The sequence below is a fragment of the Vigna umbellata genome, chromosome 2 (genome assembly GCF_029865625.1).
Source record: "Vigna umbellata cultivar VRB3 chromosome 2, Vumbellata_1.0, whole genome shotgun sequence".
NCBI classification, from domain to species: domain Eukaryota; kingdom Viridiplantae; phylum Streptophyta; class Magnoliopsida; order Fabales; family Fabaceae; genus Vigna; species Vigna umbellata.
Window position 1 is genome coordinate 44664364 of NC_142166.1, and position 12753 is coordinate 44677116.

The 12753-nt window shown below is 28.4% G+C and overlaps 1 pseudogene across 1 annotated transcript; it reads left to right on the plus strand.

Annotated features, from left to right (window-relative positions):
- Positions 1 to 8755: 8755 nt before the first annotated feature.
- Positions 8756 to 10388, plus strand: LOC148204092 (GATA transcription factor 9-like; annotated as a pseudogene). Its single transcript, XR_015784543.1, has 2 exons — positions 8756 to 9200; positions 9499 to 10388. The product of XR_015784543.1 is annotated as a GATA transcription factor 9-like (transcript).
- The last annotated feature ends 2365 nt before the right edge of the window (positions 10389 to 12753 follow it).

Consider the following 12753-nt stretch of genomic DNA (forward strand, 5'->3'; position numbering starts at 1 on the left):
TGTTTTTACTCCATTTGTGCAACTAACTGATACCTACGTTATTGACATTTTATTCAAATATATAAAAATAAGATGAAATTGCTTTTTAAGAAAAATTTAAATTTAAAATTTTGTTTGAAAAATCTATTATATTTCAAGCGTGACAAGCTGAATCTTAGGTAAATAATATAATAAGATAATTTATAGATTTTACAGGTCTCCAAGTTTGGACTTGTTGAAGTCATGATTGATTGTCAAAGTTGTAAAAGAAATTGTTTGTCAATGCTGGAAGCAACAAAAATTTAAGGAAAAGCAAAAAAAAAAGAAAAGAAAGGGGTGAGAGATTGCAGAGTGACACAACATTTGGTTGCTTTAAAGTGTTAAAAATGGTTGAAGAAGAAACATTTTTTGCTTTGCATGTAAAATGAAAATTGATAAAGAAGGGACAAAACACAAGTTAGCCAAAAAAGAGGTACAAAATATCTCAGCCTTTTGCTTCTCACTCAAGCTTGTCCAATTCATTATCTGTCACTGCCAGCCTTTGTATTCTTCATTACCGTCTTTGCTCTTCCAGAGTGCAAGTGCATGCATAAGGTTACTTAGAATAAGAATCAAACGGAGATAAATTCCCCATTAAACTCTCACAATTTAAGAAATATTTTGTACAATATTCCATGCATATTGATAGTTCATAACTGATGTAGCTAATATATTGTAAGGCAATCTATATATATAGACAGGTACATGTCAACTAAATTACATCAAATTCATTTTACGAATTTGGATGAAACTAATTATTATTTATCAGATTCAGTTAATCATTCAATTAAGATAAAAAAATAAATAATTAAATTTAACAAAATTGAATCGTAATTAACTTTATATGATTTTTGAAAATTTTACGAATTAATTAGTAAACAGTTTAAATATTAAATTAATTTAAACATCAGAGTGTTTTTAATCAATATACCTGATCGACGAGAAAACACGAATAATAAAAAAAATTAAGGAATAAAAAAGATTGTTTGAAGTGAAAATAAAACTTTTTACACCAGAACATATATTATTTATCCATAAAAAACAATAAAAATAGTATTAAAATAAATTTTAATCAAAATATTAGTAACCTTTGAATCAAAATTTTTAATATAATTTCATTACAAAAACCAACGGTTATGTTAGTTAGTATATTGTAGGGTGTGCAAATGTAGCTTCGATAATCACTAAAATTGGATATTTGAAGCTTTGTGAGAACGTTGAAGAAGATGGTTTGATGATTGTGAGATGTTTGAAGTTTCTGATAAGTATTGTTAGGAATGCTTAATTGTGAAGGAAGCAATGAAAACCTTTAGACAAACCTAATTAAAAGAATATAAGACCACATATGGAGCAAAGTTCAGACCAAACATTTGATTGTACAAGAAAATCCTCTTTCAACTATGTAGGTTTGAAACATATGAGAGGGAAAATAAGATCTTATAGTATGTTAATTGTTGGAAGACTATGAAGAAGATTAGCCAAATTTTGAATAGCAAGAATAAGAATTCCCATAAGTATTGCCTCTGAACTTAGAATAGAGATATTTAAAACATTTTCTCCTAAAACCATGTGACTATGTCATAAAACTCGGATTTAACTTCAAACACTCTTCAACATGTCGCCAAGTTACACAGTCTGCTTAAAACCACCGTCAAATTGTGCATATACACAATCCTGCACATTTTCTCATCAAACAGCCTGTGCACCATTTCTAAAATGTCGGTTTTGTTGAATTGGGTATATCATTTAATTATTTTACACGAGCTTCTGCTATAATTAAAACTCTGCTTAACCTAAAGGTAGGAAGTTAAGAAAAATAATCATATTATGCTCTTAATAAATTAGTAGCTCCATCCATCAAACATTGAATAGTAAAAGAAATGTAATAAATTTCATTAGTAGGGGTAAAGATAAATTTATATGACTTTTCTATTAAATTTTTAAAATACACTAAGGCCGAAGAAGGATTTTGAATTAAATAATGGAGAATGGAAATTGAGATTTTAAGTGTATTAGATTATTTCAAAAACTGTAATTATTGTGAAAAAGATTATTAGAATAAAAGAAATTCATCTATTAATTATTTAAGCAGTAGTGTGATCAGGAAAAAGCAAGAACATCCTAACCCAACTCACGTGGCAGATAGGCACGTGGTCTCACGTTATGGTAGCCTCGTATAGGATATTTAAAATTGAGAAAAGATGATATAAAAAAGGTTGTGACAAATAGATTCTTGCCACGTGTAATTGACCACCGTCTGTTTTGGCTTTTGACACGAGCGTAACACTCACATGCTCGCTGACAGAGTGACACACTACCCATCCTTCTCAATCACGTGCACCTTGTGCCCACGCCTCTTAAATAATCATAATCATCCTCTCAAATTTAAATACCAAATTCTTAATATATATATATATATATATATATATATATATATATATTATATAATCAGTTTATTTTACCATTTTGATCAAATGTATTTTTAACTCTTACAGTTGAAAGTTTCCTTAAAATAAATAATTATCAAAATTCATAAATATATAGACCACTGAGACTGCGTATAATTTTCTTTATAGTTTTGATTCTTCTATTTGAATTTATATAATCACATTGTGTCCTATGTTACCATTCCACAGCAGTTAGCTGTATTTTGTTATTTACTATACAAATCCATGATTTTTTAATTACACTTTTCGTCCCCCTACTTTATTTTTTTTTTCATTTTCTTAATTACTTAAATAATCTGAATTAAATTCAAATAATTCTATCCTATAGTTAACACGGTTGTACAACATACATGTAATTAATTTATCCAAATTAAATAAAATATTTAAGTATAAAAGTGTCACATTAATTATATATCACATTAATTTATTATACTTTTTAATTTTAGAGTGAGGGTTTAACTTAAAAATGAAATATGTAAATATTTGAAACTAAAGAAATAAAATTTACACGCTCTTCTTTATTTTATAAATTTAACCCGCTTTCTCATAAGTCACGTTAGGTATGGTCAGACTTAAAGGTTAATATAGTTTGCATGCTTCTCATACATGCTACTTCTTCTTCTTATTATTAATAATAATAATTTTAATTAATTATTGTAAATATTACATCCATCACTAATAATTTAATGCATTACTCAAATAAATAACTAATAATTATTATAATACCTTGTATAATATCATATTACTAGTGTATATATACAATATTCATCCGAATGGTCTAATAATTTTATTAAACAATAATTATATCATGAGAAACAATATTAGGATTTGATTTGATATTTTTCAATGACTATCTTTACTAAATCATGTTTCTAAATTTAGTAATCATGTTTGCTATATGTTGTATACTATGTAGGTAGTTGTCAATTCTATAATTTTAAGTCATACAAAAGTGACATGAAAATACATTTTAATTTCAAATGAGTTATAAGAAACCAAATTATATATATGAACAAAATATTCAACTTTAATAAACCATTTAGAGTATTTATATAACATCTAGGTAAAAGGTCAAATACAGTTATAAAAAATATATAAAAATAAAGCATGCTTATTCAGAATAATTCTTCGGCTACCTTTAATTATGAAACAAATATTAGAAAGAAACAATACCTGTAAGCTGTAAGTAAATTTATTTTTACTTTTTCTATAACCAATGACTGTAAACTATTATTATGATGAAATTGTTAACTATAATTATAGTAATAATTCACAAAAATGAAAATCATCATTTCTCCCTTATTTTCACAAAGTGTAATTATTATGTAATGATATTACATATAGTAATTCATAATTATATATTATTTACTTATTGTAATTGGAATTTGAATTTATTTTTACATGTTTATAATTGAATTTAATAAGTTAAACAAACGTAAGAGTTGTCAAAACGGTAACTCGGCTCGACCCGACTCAGTCTAACATGGGTTGATCACTTAGTGAGTCAATCCAACTCGGCTCATTTATTAGTGAGTTGAAAAAATTTGAACCTGACTCAATCCATTATGGATTGATGAAGTAAATGGGTTGGCTCACTAGCTCACTTAATTATAAAATAAAAAAATTATAATTTTTTAATTCAAATCTAAATAAATTTCACTTTAAAATAATTTTAAACTCCAAAAACAATCAAAATAAAAAAATATATCATACAATTCAAGTGTAATCCAAAATCAAGCACAAAAGATAAGCAAATAAGTTTTTAATAGTAATAACTTTTGTATCATTTGTCCATTTATAATATGATAAATTTATAATATTTTTTTTTCTTGAAATATCTTTTTTTTTTTATCTCCATCTACAATAATATAGTAAAAAATGTTAACTATCAATATTGAAATACAAAATAATAAATAATTAAATTAAACTAGATGAATTAATGAATCAATTTAGATAAATCAAATTTTAAGTGATCAGATTGAAAATTAATTTACATAAAAAAATTTATATTTTTTAAATCTAACTTGATTCAAATTCATAATAAATCGACTTAACCAGACGATTATAATCCATCTAATTTTGACAGCACTATTGAAAGATGGAGTAGGGTAGTGGATATACAAATACTATGTTTGTTAAATGATGAGATTTTTCTTATAATTGAAGCAATAAAATATTAAGAGCACAACCTTATCCATTATTCATTAATTTCTACGAGATTAGAACCTGTGGCTGCATAGGGATTGTCGTCACGATAAATTCACAGTTATTAGCACTCTTTTACTTGTCGGTGGATGACACGTGGCAGAGAACACCAGAATTTATTCACACTTACATCAACATCACATGCATGTCTTCCTTCTCCTCTTCATTTTTATTTTTACTTTCAACGGATATTATTTAATATAGCTGTACACTCCTGGAACCATATGGTTGAATCAAGTAAAAATAAAATATTGAAATAAGAAATTTATTGGTTGTAGTGATTATATACTATTGTTAAATATAATTTTTTTAAATTAATATTTATAACATTTTAATATTAACTACTAAACCATTAATATAGAATTTCTTATTTATATATACATATGAACTCCTTATAAAACATGATTTCTTTTTTCATAATAAAATTTTAAATTTTATTTACTTTGTATTTTCTTTTATATGAATTTGGTTTGGTTTTCCATATTTTTTGTTTCTCTTTTCTTGTAATAATTTCACATTTCTTTTAACAAATTCATGTGAAAGCTTCTTGCTAATATGGATTTACTACAAAAAAAAACTTTATAATAAAATCAATCATAAATTTCCTATATTAACAAGAAAATGTAAAATGATACCTGTGACTCATATTGAATTAAACTTAAATTTTATTTTATTATGTATAACGGACTTGACAAATTTTACTTTTTTATATAAATTTAATATTTGTTAGAAATAATTTTAACCATTTATAGCTTTTAAAGAATAGTTAGTGATAGGAAAAATTATTATAGAATTAATTTAAGATTAAAACTAGAGCTGTCAAAATGGATAATCCAGGTTGGCCCGGCCTGACCCACTACGGGTTGGTCATTTAGTGAGTCAACCCAACCCGGCTCACTTATTAGCGAGCTGAAAAAATTTGAACCTGTCCCGACCCACCACGGGTTGCTGGATTAAACGGGTTGACTCACTAACTCACTTAATTATAAATGTTTTTAAAAAGTAAAAAATTATAATTTTATTAATTTAAATCTAAATAAATTTCACTCTAAAATGATGTTAAACTTCAAAGACAATTCAAAATAAATAAAAAAATATCATACAATCCAAGCGTAATATAAAAACAAACACAAAAGACGAACAAATAAGTTTTTAATAATGATAATTTTTGTATCACTTGTCCATTTATAATATTAGATTCTTGAATAGATAAATCTATAATATTTTTCCCTCTTGAAACATCTTTTTCTTTTATCCCCATTTAAATATAATAAAAAAGGCTAACTAATAATATTAAAACACAAAAATAACAAATAATTAAATTAAATTAGGTGGATTGATGAACCAACCCGGCTCACCACGGGTTCAATCCGACGGGTTCAATCCGATGAGTCGGGTTGAAAACTAACCCACATAAAAAAATTAAATTTTTTTCAAATCCAACCCGACTAAAATATATGATGGACCGAGTTGGCTCGCAAATTACAATATATTTTGACAGCACTAATTAAAACTAACTAAAAGATAAAGAGACTAAACAAAACATTGACCTTTTTATTCTTTGAAGAATGTGCATATATAAAGTATATGTACAAACACTACCGCAATACTACACATTATTGAATATAATAAAAAATAATGATAAAATAAATAAATTTAAAACATTGGTAAGCAATGCTATAATTGTTGAAATTTACTTTTTAAAAGTATAGTTATATAATTGTGGAGCTGGTTTTGTTTTTTATCAGCAAATGTGGAGATGATAAGGAACCTTATATCTTATTCCTTGTTAAAAACGGTATTAAAATGTATATTTTAAGAAAATGAAGGAAAGTTACCTAAAGAGAAAATATAATTTACCTTACAAAATTAAGATGACCATAAAGATGTCAAAAAAACAATTAAACTTAAATGTATAAAGATAATTGAATCGAGGGAAAGCATATGTATGTTCTCTCTACACTTAGCTAGATTTGACAATAAGAATACAAAAAATGTATTATTTCTTCTACCACCAATGTGTAATTAAATTATTTTATTTAATTTATAATTTTCATAATGCAAAATTGTTGTTGTTTTTCATAATATCAATCTTGGGACTTGCTGAAATCTTAACTGAAAAACTATGTCCCAATATCAAAATTGAAACTTGAAACATTACTAAGAGAGATATGCTTGTAAGGTAGGAGGAAGAGAAAAAAAAATTTAACATATTTAGATGTAATAGTTATGCACTAATTTACTTGCTATTTACTTTTCAAGGTGAAGCAGTAAAATGATTAAAAAGTTACTTATCTCTGTTTATGTATCGTAACTTGTGCTTAATACAGTGACATACTTAGATTTGTTTAATTAGTAAAGTTTGTCAAAAAAAATTAATACTGCCTTATGCTTTTTCTTTGTAATTTTGTTTTTTTTATCTCTTGTGTGTATAATTTTATTTTCTTTACTATTCTTCCGAGGGTTATAGATTTTACTTGTTGAACCCTAGCAATTAAAGGTTAAAACACAAACAAGAATCATTGACATGCATAGAAGAAGAGATTCTTGCAAGAGAATATTTATGACATGTATAGCAACTTTTAATTAACTTATTCTCGCAAATCAAGGAACGTGGCTACTTATCACTTGAAAATTGACTGCTAAGATAAATGATATGCTGGACCACATAATAATTTTCTTGTCTTGATTCTTCTGTATAAAAAAACAATGCATTAATGTTAAAAATATATAATAATTAGTTAATTGAAAAAATATATTAGTATGTGACTATAGCATCTGAAAAAACTGAACAAAAATAATAAAAAGAAACCCAGTTCCCAAGAAACAATGGAAAATTGAAGAGGAAAGGCTGGCAAATGAAGTTGAATACAACACTAATGTTCTACCCTTAGCTATAAACTTGCTCTATCACTCTCAAATGGGTTTGGTTTTAGACAAACTAAAGTGACAACTATATCCCTTTACCATATTTAATTAACTAGCTCTCCATCTTCAAACCTAGCCCTCACTCTACACTTTAACTGTTCTACTTTTTATAATGCATAGTCTGTACTCAAAAATAAACTAATATTGTGTTAGGAATCACGATTAAGATTTAAGTCAAATATCACTGATAAAAGATGAAGCACATTTATCTTTCACACATAAAAAAATAAATTTTTATATATTTTTAAAAAATAATTTCAACTTAATGTAAAATATTTGTGTTTGTGAAATAATTAATTTTCTAATTAAAAGTTAAGATTTTTTTTTACTAGTTCACATTGATATTTTTATATTTTATAATAATATAATCTTTGACTTTTTCTTATTATATGTTGCATATTTTAATTGATCTTTGAGTTATTAATGTCACACTTAATTTAATGTTAGTAGCCCTTTCTACTTAATTAGTTTGGTAAATAATAAAAGATCTTATTTATATATATATTTCATATTTTTACACATGTATATTCTTACAAATATTACATGACTTTTTCGTAAGTCTACATGGGATGCTCGTGAGTACAGTCTCGTTCACTGTAAATATCTTAATTTTGAATATATATTGTAACCATTTATGATCTTAAGTACTTTTTCTTAAACAAGTGCATGCTACGTATCTCACTATTATTTTTAGCAGTTTCTAAGATATTAACACTGCTTGATCAACATGCTGATTTGACTAAATTGATATTGTATGTGATCATGGAAAAATTATTTGATGTATTGTACAATTTGAATCACGATGCATATAGTCTATGTAACATTTTAAATTTTAAAACTCAAATTTGTATATTCTTTCAATTACGTAAAAGTAACGCGAGAAGAGATATAGAAGAACCCTACACTAAGAAAAGCAGAGAAAACTTAGAAAATCAAAACTGAGTTCAAAAGAAAAAGAAAAGGTAATAGCAAATAACCAAAGTAACTTGAATCACAAATTCTCGCAGTTTCTTTTAACTCAATTAAAGCCTCTTATTATTTATATTTTACGCTTTATTATTTTTAGGACAGGAGACTTTTTGTTTTATATTTTATTTTTTACATTGGCAAAAGGGAAAAAATAATAAATAAGTAAAAAAAAAAAAAAGAGAGAGTAGTCCCATATAGGTGTCCGTTTGTCCCCTTTAAACGCAAATAAACCCTCTTCTGGTTTTCTCTCTCACCACTCAAAACCACAACTTTGGCACACTTTGTGTCTGGAACTCCCTATACTTTCTCACTTCACCTTCTTCATAATTTTCCTTGAACCCACCACAACAACCAGAAGCCATGGAAGCACAAGAGTTATTCCAGAACACCTTTTACCCTCAATTCTCCTCCGACAACGTTACTTCCTCTAACACCAACGCCTCCACCACCGACCACTTCATCGTCGAAGATTTCTTCGACTTCTCAAACAGCGACGAGGCTCCCCTCATCGACGCCACCTTTGACTCTCTCCCCACTGACCACTCTTCCACCGTAACCAACCTCGACACCACCACCAACAACTCCAATTTCTCCGCCACCGATGCTCATTTCTCCGGTGACCTCTCCCTCCCGGTACACACGTGTCTCTAAACTCTATACATGTGTTATGCTAACAAATGCAACGGCTGCCTATGTGTTACTTCTACACTCTCCCCAAACCCAAAAATTTTAATTTCAATAAATTTATTTTTTTCTTTTTTTTCAATTCTAATGCCACGTCCAATCAATACAACAAATTCTTGTCCTTATTACATACACGCTTTTCGCTTTTGTTAATGTTGCAATTTCCTTTTTCTTTCGGTAATATTATAGTTTTTTTAAATAATAAAGAAGATTAATTAATTAATTAATTGATTGTGTGTCTGCACAGTATGACGATCTTGCTGAATTGGAGTGGCTGTCGAAATTCGCCGAGGAATCCTTTTCCAGTGAGGATTTACAGAAGCTGCAGCTGATATCCGGTGCCGGAGTGCAAAAGGAAACCGCATCGGAAACGAGAGACCCGAACCCGGCTCTGTTCAACCCTCAAGTATCGGTTCGGGGGAAGGCGAGGAGTAAGCGGACTCGTGGACCACCATGCAATTGGTCCTCTCGACTGGTTGTCCTCTCTCCGAACACGATGTCTCCGGAGTCTTCTCATTCAGACAGCGGTAAGAAGGTCGCCCCGCGGAGGAGGGATGTGAGCGAAGGCAGCAGCGAGGGCAGGAAGTGTCTGCATTGCGCAACAGACAAAACGCCACAGTGGCGGATGGGTCCCATGGGTCCTAAAACACTTTGCAATGCATGCGGCGTGAGGTACAAGTCCGGCAGGCTGGTGCCGGAGTACAGGCCCGCCGCAAGCCCAACCTTCGTGCTGACAAAACACTCGAACTCGCACCGGAAAGTGTTGGAGCTGCGACGGCAGAAGGAAATGGTGAGGGTCCAGCAGCAGCAATTGCTCCATCTGCAACATCAGCAGAACATGATGTTCGATGTTCCATCCAACGGTGAGGATTATTTGATCCATCAGCAATGGGCTCCGACTTCCCACACCTCATCCAATCTCCTGCTAGACTAGTAAAGTTCCGGTGAAGCTTCGGGTATTTTGTAGCTACCTACAGTTCTTTTCCTTAATTTCCTACCTAATTTTTCTAGGGATTTATTTTATTTCTTTTTCTGTAATTTGAAAATTTTCACTTTATGCTATATGTAGACTGCTCTCATGTTTCTTCAAGTCATTTTGACAGACTTGAAAACTCCGAAAACTAAAATTTTTCCCAATTCACTTCTTTATATCTTTAAATTATGATATAGATGGGTAGTATATAAAAAGAAATAATATTGAACAATAACTTAATACTTTTATGTTTAAGCACGGTTTGTACTATGTTTGTAAATAAGAGTAGTATTTAAAGAAAAATTAATTGAAGTGTTTAATAGTAGTAGTGGGTAATAACAGTTGCTTTTGTATGGACCACTTTAACAAAGTCTAACTCAATTTTCCGGCACACTGTTAACTATGTCCAAACAATTAAAGACTTGAGCTACCACTGTACGGTACGAAACCTCCTAAATTTCTAATGTAGGAGAAAAACACCAAAAATAATAATTAATATATTGTTTCTTTGTTCTATATTTCATGTGATAAAAGGAGGATAAGCATTAGAATGGCATAAAAGTTGCACATAAAAAAGCAAAGAAAAAGAATATGTGACGACATTTTAGTAAAAATCGCATGCAAATACATCGATCTCGCATCCATTCATGTCAGGGTATTATTGGTGGCAAATCTAGGCACCAGTCATGTTTCTGAGTCGTCAGCATAAAATTTTCAGTTTTTGGTAAATGTTCCTTTCTCCTATTTTCTTATTTTCTTTCTTTCAGTTAAATCTTTCAGTAAAATTGTTATTTATTGCTCACAGTTATTTTTATATACATATCATCCAACCATACACATTGCTGTTAAAATTATAAGTCATGTATATTTTATTTTATATATTTAGTTTCTCTTTGTCTTCTTTAAATCATCCAGTTTTTTAATTTTTTTATTAGAACTATACATAAGATTTGTCTTATGAGAATGATGATTAAATGTTTTTTTCCAATAGTTAGAGTATGTACCAAATAAATTATAATCTTAAATAGTCCTTGTTAGAGTAAACCTATAATTCCAAAGGTCAAAACTTCATCAAAATGATGCTCCACACCGAACTAAGAACCTCGAGTTACACTGTAAGGTTTGAGAATATATATTTAACAATTAGTCCATTTTCTATTCTAATTTTTCTATGACTCATTCTTATATACAGTTGTGATTCACTCGCATTCGTTAATGTGTTATATAAACAAAGTATTCCTAATATAAAATATTAGGTAGACTTTTTTTTTCTATTGCAAATAAGGTCACTTTATTGATATCTTATATACATATGAGTGTTGTTTTTATAAGTAATTACAATTTTTAGTTCGTGAAATATATATTTTAAACGTAAAACTAAATATTAATAAATGATTTAATAAAAATAAAACAAAATCTTTTTAAAATAAATTTTAATTTATTATTTTGATACCATATAAACTTTAAATTTAACTGAACTTAAATTTGATACAATTAACTTTGAGATTAAAAAATCTTAATTTTTTTTAGAATAGCAATAATAAATTTAATCAAAATGTGAAAACAGTTAGCTACCTATATATCTAAAATTCTATTTCTAGACTGATTTTACTGAATTGATTGACCACATCAGTTCAGTGTTTGTTACATCAACAGTTGTTTAAAGTTATAATTGATAAGAAAGGTACATGCATATTATATTAAATCTAAATTTAAAAGAAATTCCATACATTTTAAAAATATTAATTATTCGAAAAAGTATTGCACTCGTTAATTATTATGTAAGATAAAACATGTTAGAAGAGAAGTAGTGGATAAAATAAGAAGAAAATGATTATAAGATTGATAAAAAAACAATTACAGAGAATTAACATGGGAAGAAGTGAAAAAGGTTCCCTCTGTGAAACACTAAATAGACATGAGATATCTGAATGAATCATCAAACAGTTTGATTTTCACAGTGAGCAAATGAATATAGTAAATAAACGTAAGAGTAAAAGTTGGTTTGTTCTTAAAAGTTTGAGTGGTCGAAGTATAATAGGTTGAATTTTCATGCACGTGAAAGAATTTGTTCTTGCTTGGTCTGAGCCCAGTTCACAATGCATGTGACAGAAGATGGAAAAAGGAAACTTCACAGCCATTTCTCCATCTCCATCACTCCCATGTGATTCATCTATTTTCAACTAATTAGCTGATTGGCTAAGTAATGAAATCGAGAAAAAGAATTTTCACGAATGCATTTTATATACTTGTGGGAGTGTATGTACGACCTCAGACAACACAAATCCAGAGGACTATATTATATCTTATACTATATTATATAATATTAATATAACGTTATATCAAGATAACGTCTTCCCATCATTGTTAATTCTATTGTATACAGTGTTATTAAATTACTCATTTGAATAGCTAAATATGAATCTTCTCCTCTTCTTTTTATTTCCTTTTTCTTTTGCTTGAAATTGTAGGTTGCGTGTTTTGTTCAGTCAATATATTATAAAAAGTCTCAAAAGAATATGCAGAGAA